Genomic DNA, 16,407 nt, shown 5'->3' on the forward strand with positions numbered 1-16,407 from the left:
TATATGGCAGCTATATCAAGTTATGAACCGATTTGCGCCATACTTAGCACAGTTATTGGGAGTTATAAAAAAAACACCTCATGCAAAATTTAAGCTAAGTCAGATAAGAATTGCGCCCTCTAGAGGCTAAAGAAATCAAGACCCAAGATCGGTTTATATGGCAGCTATATCAAAACATGGACCGATTTGAACCATACTTAGCGCAGTTGTTGAAAGTGATACCAAAACACAACGTGCACAATCTCAGTTAAATCGGATGAGAATTGCGCTCTCTATTGGCTCAAGAAGTCAAGACCCAAGATCGATTTATATGGCAGCTATATAAAAATATAGACCGATTTAAACCATACTTAGCAATGTTATTGGAAGTGATATCAAAACACTACGCGCAAAATTTCATCCAAATCGGATGAGAATTGCGCGCTCTAGGGGCTCAGGAAGTCAAGACCCAAGATCGGTTTATATGACAGCTATACCAGATTATGAATTGATTTGAATCGTACTTAGCACTGTTATTGGAAATGATACCAAAACACTACGCGCAAAATTTCAGTCAAATCGGACGAGAATTGCGACCTCTAGAGGCTCAAGAAGTCAAGATCCCAGATCGGTTTATATGGCAGCTATATCAAAACATGAACCGATTTGCGCCATGAACACTTAGCGCAGTTATTGGGAGTTATAAAAAAACACCTCATGCAAAATTTCACGTAAATCGGATAAGAATTGCGCCCTCTAGAGACTCAAGAAGTCAAGACCCAAGATCGATTTATATGGCAGCTATATCAAAACATGGACCGATTTGAACCATACTTAGCGCAGTTGTTGAAAGTGATACCAAAACACTACGTGCACAATCTCAGTTAAATCGGATGAGAATTGCGATCTCTATTGGCTCAAGAAGTCAAGACCCAAGATCGGTTTATATGACAGCTATACCAGATTATGAACCGATTTAAATCGTACTTAGCACAGTTGTTGGAAGTGACACCACAATACTACGTGCAAAATTTCAGTCAAATCGGATGAGAATTGCGCCCTCTAGAGGCTCAAGAAGTCAAGACCCAAGATCGGTTTATATGGCACCTATATCAAGTTATGTACCGATTTGCGCCATACTTAGCACAGTTGTTGGAAGTCATAACAAAACACCTCATGCAAAATTTCAGCCAAATCGTATGAGAATTGCGCGCTCTATGGGCTCAAGAAGTCAAGATCCAAGATCGGTTTATATGACAGCTATACCAGATTATGAACCGATTTGAACTATTCTTAGCACAGTTGTTGAAAGTGATACGAAAACACTACGTGCAAAATTTCAGTCAAATCCAACGAGAATTGCTCCCTCTAGAGGCTCAAGAAGTCAAGACCCAAGATCGGTTTATATGGCAGCTATATCAAAACATGCACCGATTTGGCCCATTTACAATCCCAACTGACCTACACTAATAAAAAGTATTTGTGCAAAATTTCAAGCGGCTAGCTTTACTGCTTTGAAAGTTTGCGTTTGATATGTTTCATACAGAATGACGAAATTAGTATACCCCCATCCTATGGTGGAGGGTATAAAAACTAAAAAAAAATAAAAATCGGATTGCAAAAACGTTATCTACATGAAATTCTAAAAAAAAATTCTCCAAAGAAACCATGTACCTAAAATAAAATCCTTATCCTCGCCGCCCGACTTGAACATTTTTGGAAAAATATAATATTTCTAACACACAGTGTTGCCAAATCGAGCAGATTGAAAGCTCCAGGTTTTGCACGGTGAATGAGGATGCCCCACTAAGATTACGAGGAAATGCAGCAGCTCGCCAGACACTTCTATAGCGTCCCTTGATTTCCTGAGTGGCGCATCATAGCGAAGAAATGACGGCTTAGGGATCAGACCACCTCCCCATATTTCTCATTATCGAAAAAGGATTGATGCCGTTATGGATCTGCATACTCAACAGAATCAAGCATAGGAAAGATATAACACAACAAACTGATACAACAACAACAACAGATATTAATTTGATCTTCTTTTATTTCATTTAAAATTTTTAATTTATTTTATTTAATTTTATTTTATTCATTATTATTATAAATGAATGTGTTTACATGTTCCTTGTTTATTATGACAAACTCCAGAACCAAAATTAGAATCCTATCTCATCCACCTTCACAAAATATCTCGACAGCACCCAAAAAGTTTTGCAGGTACTTAAACAAAAAAAAGACGAGCAATACAAAACTTCATATGAAACTCAATAAAATCTCTGGCCTGAAGCATTCTGTCATATGTAAATGTAATTTCAATTCAACAAAACATAAAGTAGATAACGTTTAAAATTGAAACAGAAAAAGTTTACGTTGACGAAGGCAGCAGAACAAAATAATATAAAAATAAGCCAAAGGGTAAAGAAGAAGAAAATATTAAAGTAATTTAAATAAAGAATTGTATTCAAAAATTAAATTTCAAACATTACATTTGGTAAGGGCTGTATGAAGGAGAATATAAAATCTTTTTCCTAACATAAATCCAAAAACCCACCTTAAACCCGAAAAGTTTTACACATACTCGAATACCATCTAATGAGCATAACTTCATATCAAACTCAAAACAATCTCTTCCCTAAAGCATTCTATCCTTCTCAAATGTCTCATATGTGATACAAATCAAATACATGCAACAAAAGGTGAACTAGATGGTAGTGTTTAAAAATAAAACAGGAAACAAACTTCAGCCTAAAAGTAGGCACCTCCATCATGATATGCTAATAAGGAGAAAAAAAGGTCAAAAATCCCATATCATATGGCAAAATTTTCTAATAATCCTCTTTTCTACTTCACATGAAGTGAATATATGTCCCCAGGAGAATTCTTTGAGAAGACAAAAATCTACAAATATTCTGGGATAATTTGGAAAGAAATGTTTAAAAGCAGATGAAGTAACTGATATGATTTGTGTGTACATAGAAGAATACTCATGCATATGTCTAATTAAAGTGTATCAAATGACCCAATATGTTATGTTGCAAATATTTGATGAATAAATATTTGCTTTTTCGAAGCTTGAGACAAATATTATTTCATTGGAACGGAAAGAAGTTCATTTGGATCATATGTAACTGAAGCAAAATGATGTCAACATTGGACAAACAATATCATAATTTATCGAAAAACTGAGTTATTGAACCCTTACAGCTATGTTCGCATTGCCCTACTTTTGCCTTACATTACTTGTTTTACTAAATAGTACAGCATTACTCAACTGTACTAAATCATACCATTACAACAGTATGAGAGCTCAGAAAAAATACTTTCTTGTTGCAGTATAAATGTGTTGTAGTGTCGCAGATTAAAAGTATTACAGTGTTCTAGTATAACAGTATAAGTGTGTTTCAGTTTAACACTATAACAGTACTAAATATGTACAGTATAATAGTTTAAAAGTATTACTGTATAACAGTATTACAATTTTACAATATAGTAGTATTACATCCCAACAGCATAACTATATAACAGTAACAGCAGTATTCGAGCCTAGCATTATAACTGTATAACAGTATAGCAGTATTACAGTATAATACAGTACAATAGTGTGGCAGTATAGAAAGCCACCGTGGCGCAGAGGTTAGCATGTCCGCCTATGACACCGAACGTCTGAGTTCCAATCGCGGCGTGAACATCAGAAAAATTTTCATCGGTTATTATCTTAATAATGCTGGTTTGTGACCTATCCTGCCAGGTTAACTTCTCTAAGAAGTAGTTTTGCTATGCGGCATGCCGTTCGGACTCGGCATAAAAAAGGAAGGCCATAATCATTGAGAATGAACTTTAACCAGACTGCACTTATTATTGTAATATGAGAGAAGTAACCCCTGTTCTTTATTGGGATGTTCATGGAAAATTATGCAGTATGCCAGTATAATAGTCCTACAGTATAATTTTGTTATAGTATGGAAGAAGAAGAACAACAAACAGTATTTCTGTATAACAGCCGACCAAACTACAATAGTAGAACAAGACAACCGTATACAAGTATAAAAGTATTCCAGTATACAGTTTTACAGTATAACGGTACAACAGTTCTACAGTATAAAAATACTACATTACAGCAGTATTACGGTATTACAGTATGACATTATAACATCATAACAGTTTGGCAGTATGACAATCTAGAAGTATGCCAGTATAGCAGTATTACAGAATAGCAATACTACATCGTTTTTGTATAACAGTCCAATTGTATAAGAATGCAATAGAATGACAGTATAACAGTTCAATTGTGTAGCTGTATAACAGTACTTTAGTACCACAGTATAACAGTACTACCGTACCCGTTCTCGGCATGGAATAGCTTGGAGCACCACACAGGCCAAAACATTGAGGTCTAAGGTCTGCAACAGCACTCGCGGATAATGAGCAGTATCGAGCGGAGAGTTTCAGTGAGAGGTCGGTCGGCACCGGCTCTTGTACAAATGCTGAGTGCCTATGATGCTTGATATGGCAAGGCGAATTAATGGCACAAATAAATAACCAATGGCCACACTGTTCCCGAGGTCGGTCCTTTGGATCCGAACGAGCTTACTCACCTACAGGAGCTTGACGAGGTTCGCCACCTACACATGAAAATGTGGCTACAACAACAAAAACAATAACTACCGTATAACAGTACTGCAACATAAAGTACTACAGTTAACAGTACTACAGTATAACAGCACTACAGTATAAAACTTCTACAGTATATCAGTTCTGTAGTATAACAGTCTTATAATAGTATAACAGTCAGTAAAGTACAGTTCAGCACAACAATATAAAAGTATATTTGCGGTTGTGGAAGCAGGCCAACGGCTGAACTATCGTAGCATCATCCAATTGGCAACTCTGGACCTCAAAAACGCCTTTAACAGCCACATATAGGTGGACGATTTTTGGGCCATGAAGATGGACTTTAAAGTGGGGGAATATCTGATGAGGATCATGAGAAGTTATCAGAAAGACCGGGTGCTCTTCTACGCATCCACTGAGGGTATGGCAAGAATTGAGGCAACGTCGGGCGCAGCAAAAGGTTCCATACTTGGGCCCGACCACTGGAACGTCAACTACTACGGAATACTGAGATGGAGATGCCAGTAAACACATTTATGGTCAATGTGTCGAATTTTTTTTTTTGTTTTTGTAATAACTAAAAATTTCAATTTGTTTTATTAATTTTGTAAAATTTTCAATTCTTTAAAAAAAGTGATTTTTCACCAGTAGTCGGCACAACTTTCTAATGTTCGCAATGACATGTCCCTAAAGTCAGCAAATTGACGCCCGCTTCAATGCGTCGATTGAAGAGGGCTTGTCTGTATAGACATGAGCTTATTGTCTGTATAGACATGAACATAGCCCTACAAAAAATAGTCTAAAGGCGTTAAATCGCACGATCTAGACTAGTAATTGACGTTCAGGGCCCTAAACACGAACTCGCCTCTCAATAAGTCCATTGTTACGCGTGCTGTGTGGCATGAGGCACCGTCTTGTTAAAACCACATGTCATGCAAGACAAGCTCTTGCATTTTGGGCAAAAAAAAAAAAGTTGAATATCATCTCAGGGAAGCGCTCACCATTCACATCTTCGAAGAAGTACGGTCCAATGATGCAATCAGACCATAAACCGCACCAAACTGTGTCTTTTTCTGGATGCATTGGTAGCTCTTGCAATGCTTCTGGCTGATCTTCACTCCAAAGTCGACAATTCTGTTTATTTACGAAGGAAGATTTGGGGTAAAGCCCTACGCTACGCGCTGCTTTCGTTGCAGAGGAGGTCCATTTTAAGAATAACGTCATCTTGCTCAACAGTGTCTGAACCAGCTATTCTCGTCAATGCCAGCAATGTGGTGCCAATGGCCCAAGAGCGGATGAAAAAATATGACGCCAAAACTTAATCCCCAACAGGACTCCATATTCGAAGATATTCGACAAGAGAAGCTAAGCATTTGGCAGTCAAGATAGAATAATGACCCGCGAGGCAGATTGAGCTTTAAGTTCATCCCAGATATACAACAATGGATCGGTAGAAAGAAAAATAACGTAAACTTATATTTGAAGTAGGCAATATCTGAATACGGATACTTCTGCAAGTACCTACACTGAATGGGAAAATGCAGCTCACCATTCTGCATCGAAGTGATACTCAGAACAGCTCACCATTCTGCATCGAAGTGATACTCAGATCAAAGAAAAGAGACCTTGATGCGACATCAATGATATCGTGACTGCTACATGGAGAGGGCAGCTGGACGCAAGAGCACTAAGACGTATGGCGAAGTGCCACAGGGGATCCACCTCGAAGTAATGCGAGAGCGGTGATGAGGTGGTTTACATATCCCGAGGTGGGATTTCCGGCCGAGCCCATGAAAACCTGCCTCGTGACAAGCATAAGTACCAACACTTGGACGGGCCGCAAGCAGAGGCTGACAAGCAATCCAGACAGACAGACAATTAAATTTGTATTACAGTAAGATTGCAAAACTTTTGCAAACGAAATGAGAAAATGAATACATCACCCACTCTATGGTCGCAGGTACAAATATTTAGCCTTATGAGTAGACTCTATAAATGGTTGATTACCCCCCTTAGCACTAACACTAAGGCTATATTGCACTTGTATGCTAGCCATAATAAAACCACCTTCATACATTTGCTTATATGTCCGCCCACAATCGCAAGGATAACGAAAAAAAAAAAATCAATAATTTCCCACAAACACAATTTCGTTGTGACTTTCGATTGTTTTCAATGCGCTTCAAATCCGCCCCCATACCACTACCATCACTCCAAGGTACACAGCAATTATTTATACAATAAATTAAAGTCCCATTTTCCCCACTCATTTGAATATTTCAAGAGTGTCATTTAGACAAATTTAACAACTTGAACAAGAACAACAACTTAAGTCATTGACATTTTGCATTAGTGTTTTATTTGGCTTTGCCCACCATATCCTGCTGGGGCTTAAGGTAGTTGCATTTCTGATGTGCGTTTTGCACTTTCACTTTAGCATTTGCAGTGGAAGTCGGCATTTTTTTTGCAGAGAATATCAAACAAAAATCATGACAAAAAACAACTTTGAAAAAATTGCAGAGCAAAAGAAAAAGAAATCCCAGACGGAAACGGAAATGTTTTGTCAGAAGGAAGTTGACATTTGTATAACAGGCGCCCAGCACAATACAGCAGCAGCAAGCCAACTAAACACATGTGCTAAAGGTGAATATGGCTGGGGAAGACGGAAAAGTGGTGAACTATGCCACATGGCAAGCAATACAAGAGAAGAAGCAGAAAAAGTTCAAATAAGAATCAAATGCCAGACAACAATCATTTGCCATGAACACTGATGGTGAATACCACCATCCCAGTGCTACGCTGGATTGCAGTTGGGTAGGAAGGCTCCCTCTAATTTGATTGTTCCTTAAAAGCCTGTTTGTTGCTGATGCGATAGAACCTCCTACACCAGAAGTGGAGTAAAGGTGTTATAGGCTTTCAAGGTGGCATTATAAAAATAGAATAAGTCAACAGTTTTTTTGCTTCTTCGCTTTTCTCTTTTGCGGCAATAAAAAGTATTATTCGCCTCCATAACTTCTAACATTCGCTATTTTTTTTTTTGGCGAAATGGCATCATGCCAAAAAATAACTGCGGAAATTTCAAACACAGTGGGTAGGAAGAACGGAAGGAAGGAATCAAAAATATTCATATTTGAAATATACGGAAAATTCCCACGAACATGTCGTTGGGAAGGAATGAGAAGCAGGTTGGTTTTCACTAAATCAACAAGCCATGAATACTTTTTTTATATGGAGCAACACAAATGTACCGTACATTAATGGTTTGGCTCCAAGAGCCAATTGTGACAGTTTGAGCAGTTTATAAGACTTAACATTTGTTAATAAAAATGGTATACTTAGGGGAAGAGAGGGAGAGAAAAAAAGAGGGGGTTGACCATGAATATGGACAAGGCAATAGGAAGAGAAAAATTAAAAACAAGTAAAAGCCGGGCCGAATCTTATATACCCTCCACCATGGAGCGCATTTGTCAAGTTCTTTTCCCGGCATCTCTTCTTCGGCAAAAAAAGGATAACAGAAAAGATTTGCTCTGCTATTAGAGCGTTATCAAGATATGGTCCGGTTCGGACGACAATTTAATTATATGTTGGAGACCTGTGTAAAATGTCAGCCAATTCGAATAAGAATTGCGGCCTTCGGGGGGTCAAGAAGTAACATAGAGAGATCGATTTATATGGGAGCTGTATGAAGGTTATAGAACGATTCAGAGTATAATAAACACGTATGTTGAGGGTCATGAGAGGATCCGTCGTACAAAATTTCAGGCAAATCGGATAAAAATTGCGACCTCTAGAGGCTCAAGAAGTCAAGATCCCAGATCGGTTTATATGGCAGCTATATCAGGTTATGAACCGATTTGATCCTTATTTAACACAGTTGCTGGATATCATAACAAAATACTTCGTGCAAAATTTCATTCAAATCGGATAAGAATTGCGCCCTCTAGAGGCTCAAGAAGTCAAGATCCCAGATCGGTTTATATGGCAGCTATATCAGGTTATGAACCGATTTGAACCTTATTTAGCACAGTTGCTGAAAGTCATAGTAAAACACGTCGTGCAAAATTTCATTCAAATCGGATAAGAATTGCGCCCTCTAGTGGCTCAAGAAGTCAAGACCCAAGATCGGTTTATGTGGCAGCTATATCAGGTTATACACCGATTTGAACCATACTTGGCGCAATTTTTGGATATCATAACAAAACACGTTGTGCAAAATTTCATTGCAATCGGATAAGAATTGCGCCCTGTAGTGGCTCAAGAAGTCAAGATTCAAGATCGGTTTATATGGCAGCTATATCAGGTTATTGATCGATTTGAATCTAATTTAGCATAGTTGTTGAAAGTCATAGTAAAACACGTCGTGCAAAATTTCATTTCAATTGGATAAGAATTGCGCCCTCTAGTAGCTCAAGAAGTCAAGACCCAAGATCGGTTTATAAGGCAGCTATATGAGGTTATGGACCGATTTGAACCATACTTGGCACAGTTGTTGAAAGTCATAGTAAAACACGTCGTTCAAGATTCATTCCAATCGGATAAGAATTGCGCCCTCTAGAGGCTCAAGAAGTCAAGATCCCAGATCGGTTTATATGGCAGCTATATCAGGTTATTGATCGATTTGAATCTAATTTAACACAGTTGTTGAAAATCATAGTAAAACACGTCGTGCAAAATTTTATTCCAATCAGATAAGAATTGGCTCTCTAGATGCTCAAGAAGTCTAGACCCAAGATCGCTTTATATGGCAGCTATATCAGGTATATCACTTCTTGCTAAATTTCAGCCAAATCGGGTAATAATTGGGCCCTCTAGCGGCTCAACAAGTCAATATTCGAGATCGGTTTATATGGGACCCATATCATTTTAACAACCGATTTTGACCGAATTTGGCACAGTTGTTGGAAGTCAAATAAAAAGACTTCATGCAAAATTTCAGCCAATTCGTGCAAAATATCTGCCAAATCGAATGATAATTGCGCCCTCTAGCGGCTCAAGAAGTCAAGGTCCTAGATCAGTTTATATAGGAGCTACATCAGTTTATGAACCGATTTGAACCATACTCAATACAGTTATTGGAGGTCCTAATAAAACATCTCACGCATAATTTCAGACTAATCGGGTAAGAATCGCGCCCTCTAGAGGTTCAAGAGTTCAAGATCCAGGATCGATTAATATGGCAGCTATATCAAAACATAAACCGATAAAGCCCATTTACAACTCCAACTGACCTGCACTGAAAGGAAGTTCAAATTTTGCCCAGGAACATTCCACTAAGGAACAGGGGCAAAAATCTCACATATCATTGAGTGCAGTCCGATTCAAGTTTAAGCTCAATGATAAGGGGCCTCTTTTTTATAGCCAAATCTGAACGGCGCGCCGCAGTGCGACATCTCTTTGGAGTGAAGTTTTACATGGCATGGTACCTCACAGCATTTGGAGGGGAAAACCACCGCTAAACATTTTTTTTCTGATGGTCTTGCCAGGATACGAACCCAGGCGTTCAGCGTCATAGGCGGACATTCTAACCTCTGCGCTACGGTGGCCTCCAAACATAACAGAACACCACATTAAAATTTTTATCCAAATCGGGCAATAAATGTGGCTTCCAGGGGCTCAAGAAATAAAATTGGGAGATCGGTTTATATGGGAGCTATATCTAAATCTGCAGCGATATGGCAACATTTTGCAATCCCCAATGACCTATACTAATGTGAAGAATCTGTGCAAAATTTCAAGCACAGATTCGGCTAGATTTACGCGTTCGATCGCTATCGTGATTTCGACAGACGGACAAATGGACGGTCGGAAATGGCTAGATCGCTTTAGAGCGTCGAGACGATCAATAATATATATACTTTATGGGATCCTACACGAATATTTCAAGGTGTTACAGACGGATTGACTAGATTAGTATATCCCCATCCTATAGTGGTGCGATAAAAAAAATCGCTCCAAATCAAGAATAGCAGCGCAAACTCAAACAAATTGTCTAACCGCAAAATACGTTAATAATTTTTTTTCATGTTAAGCATTTGCCACAGACATGAGATGTATCAATTCCATGGAAATTGAATGTGTCTGAATGTTAACGGAAACCGGTTATGTTTGTAGGTAAAATCCCTAAATTTGGCTGAATCATTTTATTTTATATTTAAGCTAATAAACTTCTCACTAAGCATCTCGAAGCTAAATTAAAAAAAAAAAACAAGTAAAAGCGTGTAAAGTTCGGCCGGGCCGAATCTTATATACCCTCCACCATGGATGGCATTCTTTTCCCGACATCTCTTCTTAGGCAAACAAAGAATAATGAATAAGGACGGAGGGGAAGGAGAAGGAGCTTTATCAAGTTATAGTCCGATTCGGGGCTCAAGAAGAAAAATCGGGAGTTCGGTTTATATGGGATCTGAATCAAGCCATAGATCTATTCAGACCACATTACACACGCATGTTGAAGGCCATGGGAGAAGCCGTTGTAAAAAATTAGTGCCTAATCGGATGAGAATTGCGCCCTCTAGAGGCTCAAGAAGCCAAGATCCCAGATCAGTTTATATGGCAGCTATATCAGGTTATGTACCTATTTGCGCCATACTCATCACAGTTTTTGGAAGTCATATCAAAACACCTCATGCAAAATTTCAGCCAAATCGGATGAGAATTGCGCCCTCTAGCGGCTCAAAAAGTTAAGATCCAAGATCGATTTATATGGCACCTATACCAGGTTATGGGTCGATTTAGACCATACTTCGAACAAATGTTGGAAGTGATACCAAAATACCATGTGCAAAATTACAGCCAAATCGGTTAAGAATTGCCCCTTCTAAAAGCTCAAGAAGTCAAGACCCAAGATCGGTCTTGTTGTAGTTGATTTTCCGGTATTTTCAGTTTGCCAAGAACTTTTTCTTAACATTATCTACCATTAAAGATGAGTTTTAATATTTCTATTTTAAACATGTTTTAATTAGCTTTTAATTGGTTATCTTATAATTTCATCATTCAATCTTCTACTTCTGCTATGTAATTAACTTAACAATTTGCCACTGGGGACATTTTAAAACCAATATTCAAACTTACCCACTGTCTTGCAAGCAGTTCATAAACCTTTGCCCTGCTGAAGATGCCAAAGTGTTGTTCTCTCTGTTGTTGTTGTCTGTCTGCCTGTATTTTGCTGTGGTTGTAGTAGAGGTTTTTTTTTGCTTTTCAGCCTCGTTTTCTTTTACTTGGTGAGAATATAAAGTCGTTATTCTGAAGTTTCAGTGTAAATGGAAGAAATTTACATAAATGACACTCAAAAGCTCACAAAATTACATTTGGAAAATTTAATAACACCAAAAAAAAAACCGAGTAAAATTAAATCACGATAACAAAATAAAATCACCGTTATTTCTTGCATTCACATGTGGTAAAGACAATAACCATCTCAACAACGACGACGGCAATGGCAGCGTCAGCGACGGCTGCGGAACACAAATACCATTAAACGGCGTACAAGCGGCGAATGTATGCAGTGACAGCGGCGACTGTCACAAACTCGATGGCGATGACACTACCACACGATGCCTTGAGGCAGACCAAACCACATATGAACGAATACACAGTCAGTGCACAGTATTGTTGTTGTTGTTGCTGCTGCTGCTATTGCTGCTTTTGGGATGAGTTGAGAAGCAAACAAAACGTCAACAACCATAGAAGAAATAAAAAAAACCCCCAAGACGCCAAATGCACGTGCGAATCGTCGCCAGTGAGAGCAAGCGAGTGAAAAAATCAATTTATGGATTTTTATTTTGTTATTAACACGAGTTTTGATGTATGGGGCAAAAAAATTACGTAAAACTTGTATGAAGGTGTAGAACACAAACCACCAAACCACACTTGCTTAGTGTGGGAGTAACTCAAGTTATGGCTAACGAAAAAAAAAGAAACACGCTAAGCCAAATGTAAGCCAAGGTATTTATTTGGCTTGTTAAACACGTCTTATTTTGGAGGAAAATTTGCAATTTGTTTTAAATTTATTTTAAATGCGCGTTGCTGTTGAAGCGTTGAGTGTTTCAGCAAGACTAAATCAGCTGTTGACAAAATCACGCTCCATCACATGAAACCATCCAATCCACGAACGCCATACACTTGTAAACATGGTCTTTCATTGGGTTGTACACCCAGCCATCCATCCATTTGATGTTTATCACACTCTCTCTTTCTGGGTGTAAACAACAACTAAGGCCCGGGGGGAGAAGGGGTGGGCAGACTAAAGAACAATAAGAAGAAGAACTCTTTGTTATCACTTGTTTAACAAATAGCGCTCTACAATCGCATGCATTTACATTGGCTCCCTTCTAAGTTAGGGTCGAATTGTTGGCCGACGGACTGATAGGTCAGGATTGCCGTTAGGGTTTTAATTTTTGTTTTTTTTTCAATTTTAAAGGGATATGAGCATACCGAAAATTTGGTAATTTTTTTTCAAGAAAATTTTACCTTTTTTTTCATAATTTTTCATTCATAAGTTTTCATATTTAGAAAAAAATGCAACATTTCAGTTGGACAAAATTTGCGGTTTCCAGGGGCTCAAGAAGTTAAATCGGGAGATCGGTTTATATGGGAGCTATATCAGCTTATAGACCGATTTGGAACGTACTTGTCACAGTTCGTTGGAAGTCATAACAGAACACCACATGCAAAATTTCAGACAAGTCGGACAAAAATTGCGGCTTCCAGGGGCTCAAGAAGTCAAAACGGGAAATCGGTTTATATGGGAGCTATATCAGGTTATAGACCGATTTGAACCATTCTAGACTCAGTTGTTGGAAGTCATAAAGAAACACTACACGCAAAATTTCAGCCAAATCGGATGACAACTGCGGCTTGTAAGGGCTCAAGAAGTCAAATCGGGAGATCGGTTTATATGGGAGCTATATCAGGTAATAGACCGATTTGGACCGTACTTATCACAATTGTTGAAAGTCATAACAGAACAGAAATCGGACAAAAATTGCGGCTTTTAGGGCCTCAAGGAGTCAAATCGGGATATCGGTTTATATGGGAGCTGTATCAGCTTATAGACCGATTTGGAACGTACTTGGCACAGTTGTTGGAAGTTATAACAGAACACCACATGCAAAATTTCAGACAAGTCGGACAAAAATTGCGGTTTCCAGGGCCTCAAGAAATCAAAACGGGAGATCGGTTTATATGGGAGCTATATCACGTTAAAGACCGATTTGGATATTACTTGGCAATGTTGTTGGAAATCATAATTGAACACCACATGTAAAATTTCTTAAAAAATAAATAAATAAAAAACGTTTTTAGTTGGCCGGGCCGAGTTTTGATGCCCTCCAATATGGTATATTTTATTTTATTTAATTTTATTTAACTTAACTTTATTTTAATTAATTTTATTTAACTTAACTTTATTTTAATTAATTATATATTGTTTATTTTATTTTATTTTGTTTTATTTCATTTTATTTTATATTACTTTATTTTTTTATTTTATTTTATTTTAATTAATTTAATTTAATTTAATTTAATTTAATTTAATTTAATTTAATTTAATTTAATTTTATTTTATTTTATTTTATTTTATTTTATTTTATTTTATTTTATTTTATTTTATTTTATTTTATTTTATTTTATTTTATTTTATTTTATTTTATATTATTTTATTTTTTTTTATTTTATCTTATTTCATTGTATTTGATTTTTAAATTTTATTATATTAAATATTTAACTTAAATTTCCTTTATTTAAATTGATTTTAAAGCATTTCATTTTATTTTGTTTTTATTTAATTCATTTAAATTTTTCTTGTTTTATTTTATTTGATATTGTTTTTGTTATTTAATTTAATGTATTTTGTTTTATTTGATATTTTTTAGTTGTATTTTGCTTTAATTTTTAAACTTTGACTATTATTATTATCATTTATTTCAAGTTATTTTTGTATATTTTAAAACTAAATTTTTTTTTAATTTGCTTTGATACTTTTTTTATTTTGTTTTATTCTTCTTCATAAGATAATTATTTTAAAATTATTTATTTAAAAATTGTATGTTACTTTTTTAAACTTTTATTTTGTTTTTAATTTTTTAAATTCTTTTTTATATTTATGTAAAAAATTCTAATTTATTTTATTTATTGTGTTTTATATCACATTTTAGTCTCTGCAAATTGCAATGCATATTCCTTGCTACTTTATACCTTTGTTTTGGTTGGAGAACAAAATGTTTGCTTTTGGCAACACTACTACAGCTCTGACAGATTTCATATGATTTAAAGCAGGAGATTCATTGACTGAGTGGTGTTATGTTGTTTGATGACATTTCAATGAGGTGAGTGGGAGCGTATGTTTGTGTCTTTGTTTATTTATTTGCACAGGCATATAACGGTAATGTTTATAATGGCTTGATGGGTGATGGTCGTTACTGGTGATGCTGCTAATGATGATTGATCAAATGGCTGATTAGGCTAAACTGCCTGTAAATCACACTAAATTGAATAATTGCAGCACTTAAAGGTGATTTAATATCATTTGCTATCGCAAAAACCCAACACAACACAATGACTGCCATCCATATTCATATGCAAAAAACAAAAAAAAAATGGAAAAAAGCAACAATAACAACAAATATGCACAACCGCTATTAGTAAACCAAATTCACACGCACGCACACACATTCCCATACATCCGTACACGTACGCGGTACACTTTTCACTCTCTGCGAATTATTATGGCTATATTTTTTTCGGAGGGGGTGGGTTATTGAGGGTGGCTGGTCTTCAATTACACTTTGTTTAGAAAATGATGTTAAGTCTTGCTCTTCCTTGTATTATTAGGCTGTGTGATGTTTATTTTAAACAAGCTTTTGTTTTTGTGCTTCCCTTGCTATTGCTTTCTTACACTTGCTCTGTGTTTTTTATTTCAAGTCGATGTTGTATAGCCGACAGTTCAATTACAACTGAGCTTTTGCCAGCGGTGCCATAACTATTTTATCCTTTCTGCTTCAACTTTGTTGCTGTTGCAATGTATTGGTGTGCTGTGGTGTTATTTCCTCCTTTGCTGCTGCTACTTCGTCTCCTTTTGCATGGGCCAACACTCGAAAACCGACGTCAGATTTGGCGCCATCTTTAGTTTTGCTCCATACCATGTGTGTAGGTGTAAAAGTGTGACCACCACCAACACCAATACCACCAACATGACAGCATCAACATCAGCTTCTTGTCTATGCATGCTGCATAAAGCAACTCTCACAGCAAATTTAAGTGGTGCCCATTCATTTGAGGATATCTATGTGCGAAAAGCCGAGCAACAACAATGAAAGCTACAAGCACTTTTAGGTTACGGTACCAACAGCAGCAGCAGCAGCAGCAACGGCAGTATAAGTCAGCTGTGTGGTGAGCAGAGGCAGACGGGCAGCAATAGCGCAGCATCATCATCGTCAAAACTTACTCGGGGTTATATTGGTTCATTATTTTTGTAATCCACCAAATCTCTTTAGCAATGTTGTTGGTGGTGGCTTGTGATTTCCTCTATTAGGCCTTTTTCCGTCTCACACAACACTATACCACACCACTCACCCAACATGTAAACAAATGTGGTAGAGCAAATTGCAGAGCGAGAGAAATTGAGACATCGAGAGAACACAACACAGAGTTCATGCCAAAGAAAGGGCAAGGTGGTTTGCAAAAACAAACTATAAAGGCTTAGTGCGCAGGTACAAACAAATGGACAATTTTAGAAATGCAAAACAAGGATATCTCTTAGAGTAATGTAAACAAAGATATAACTGAAAATAAAGGGAAATGTTTAAAAAAATA

The 16,407-nt window shown here is 36.9% G+C and overlaps 1 protein-coding gene across 6 annotated transcripts in view; it reads right to left on the bottom strand.

Annotated features, from left to right (window-relative positions):
- The window catches only part of LOC106081458 (heme transporter FLVCR2), a 166,845-nt gene extending 151,046 nt beyond the window's left edge, over nucleotides 1–15,799 (bottom strand). The window contains exons 1-2 of one of the 6 annotated variants that reach the window (XM_013243419.2): nucleotides 15,491–15,799; nucleotides 11,668–11,838 (exon numbers count right to left, since the gene is read on the bottom strand). The gene's annotated coding sequence lies outside the window, so the exon portion shown is untranslated. The other 5 variants (XM_013243421.2, XM_013243427.2, XM_013243424.2 and 2 more) reach the window with 5 other exon arrangements.
- Between the last annotated feature and the right edge of the window lie 608 nt (nucleotides 15,800–16,407).

This window comes from Stomoxys calcitrans, chromosome 5 (genome assembly GCF_963082655.1).
Source record: "Stomoxys calcitrans chromosome 5, idStoCalc2.1, whole genome shotgun sequence".
NCBI lineage: Eukaryota > Metazoa > Arthropoda > Insecta > Diptera > Muscidae > Stomoxys > Stomoxys calcitrans.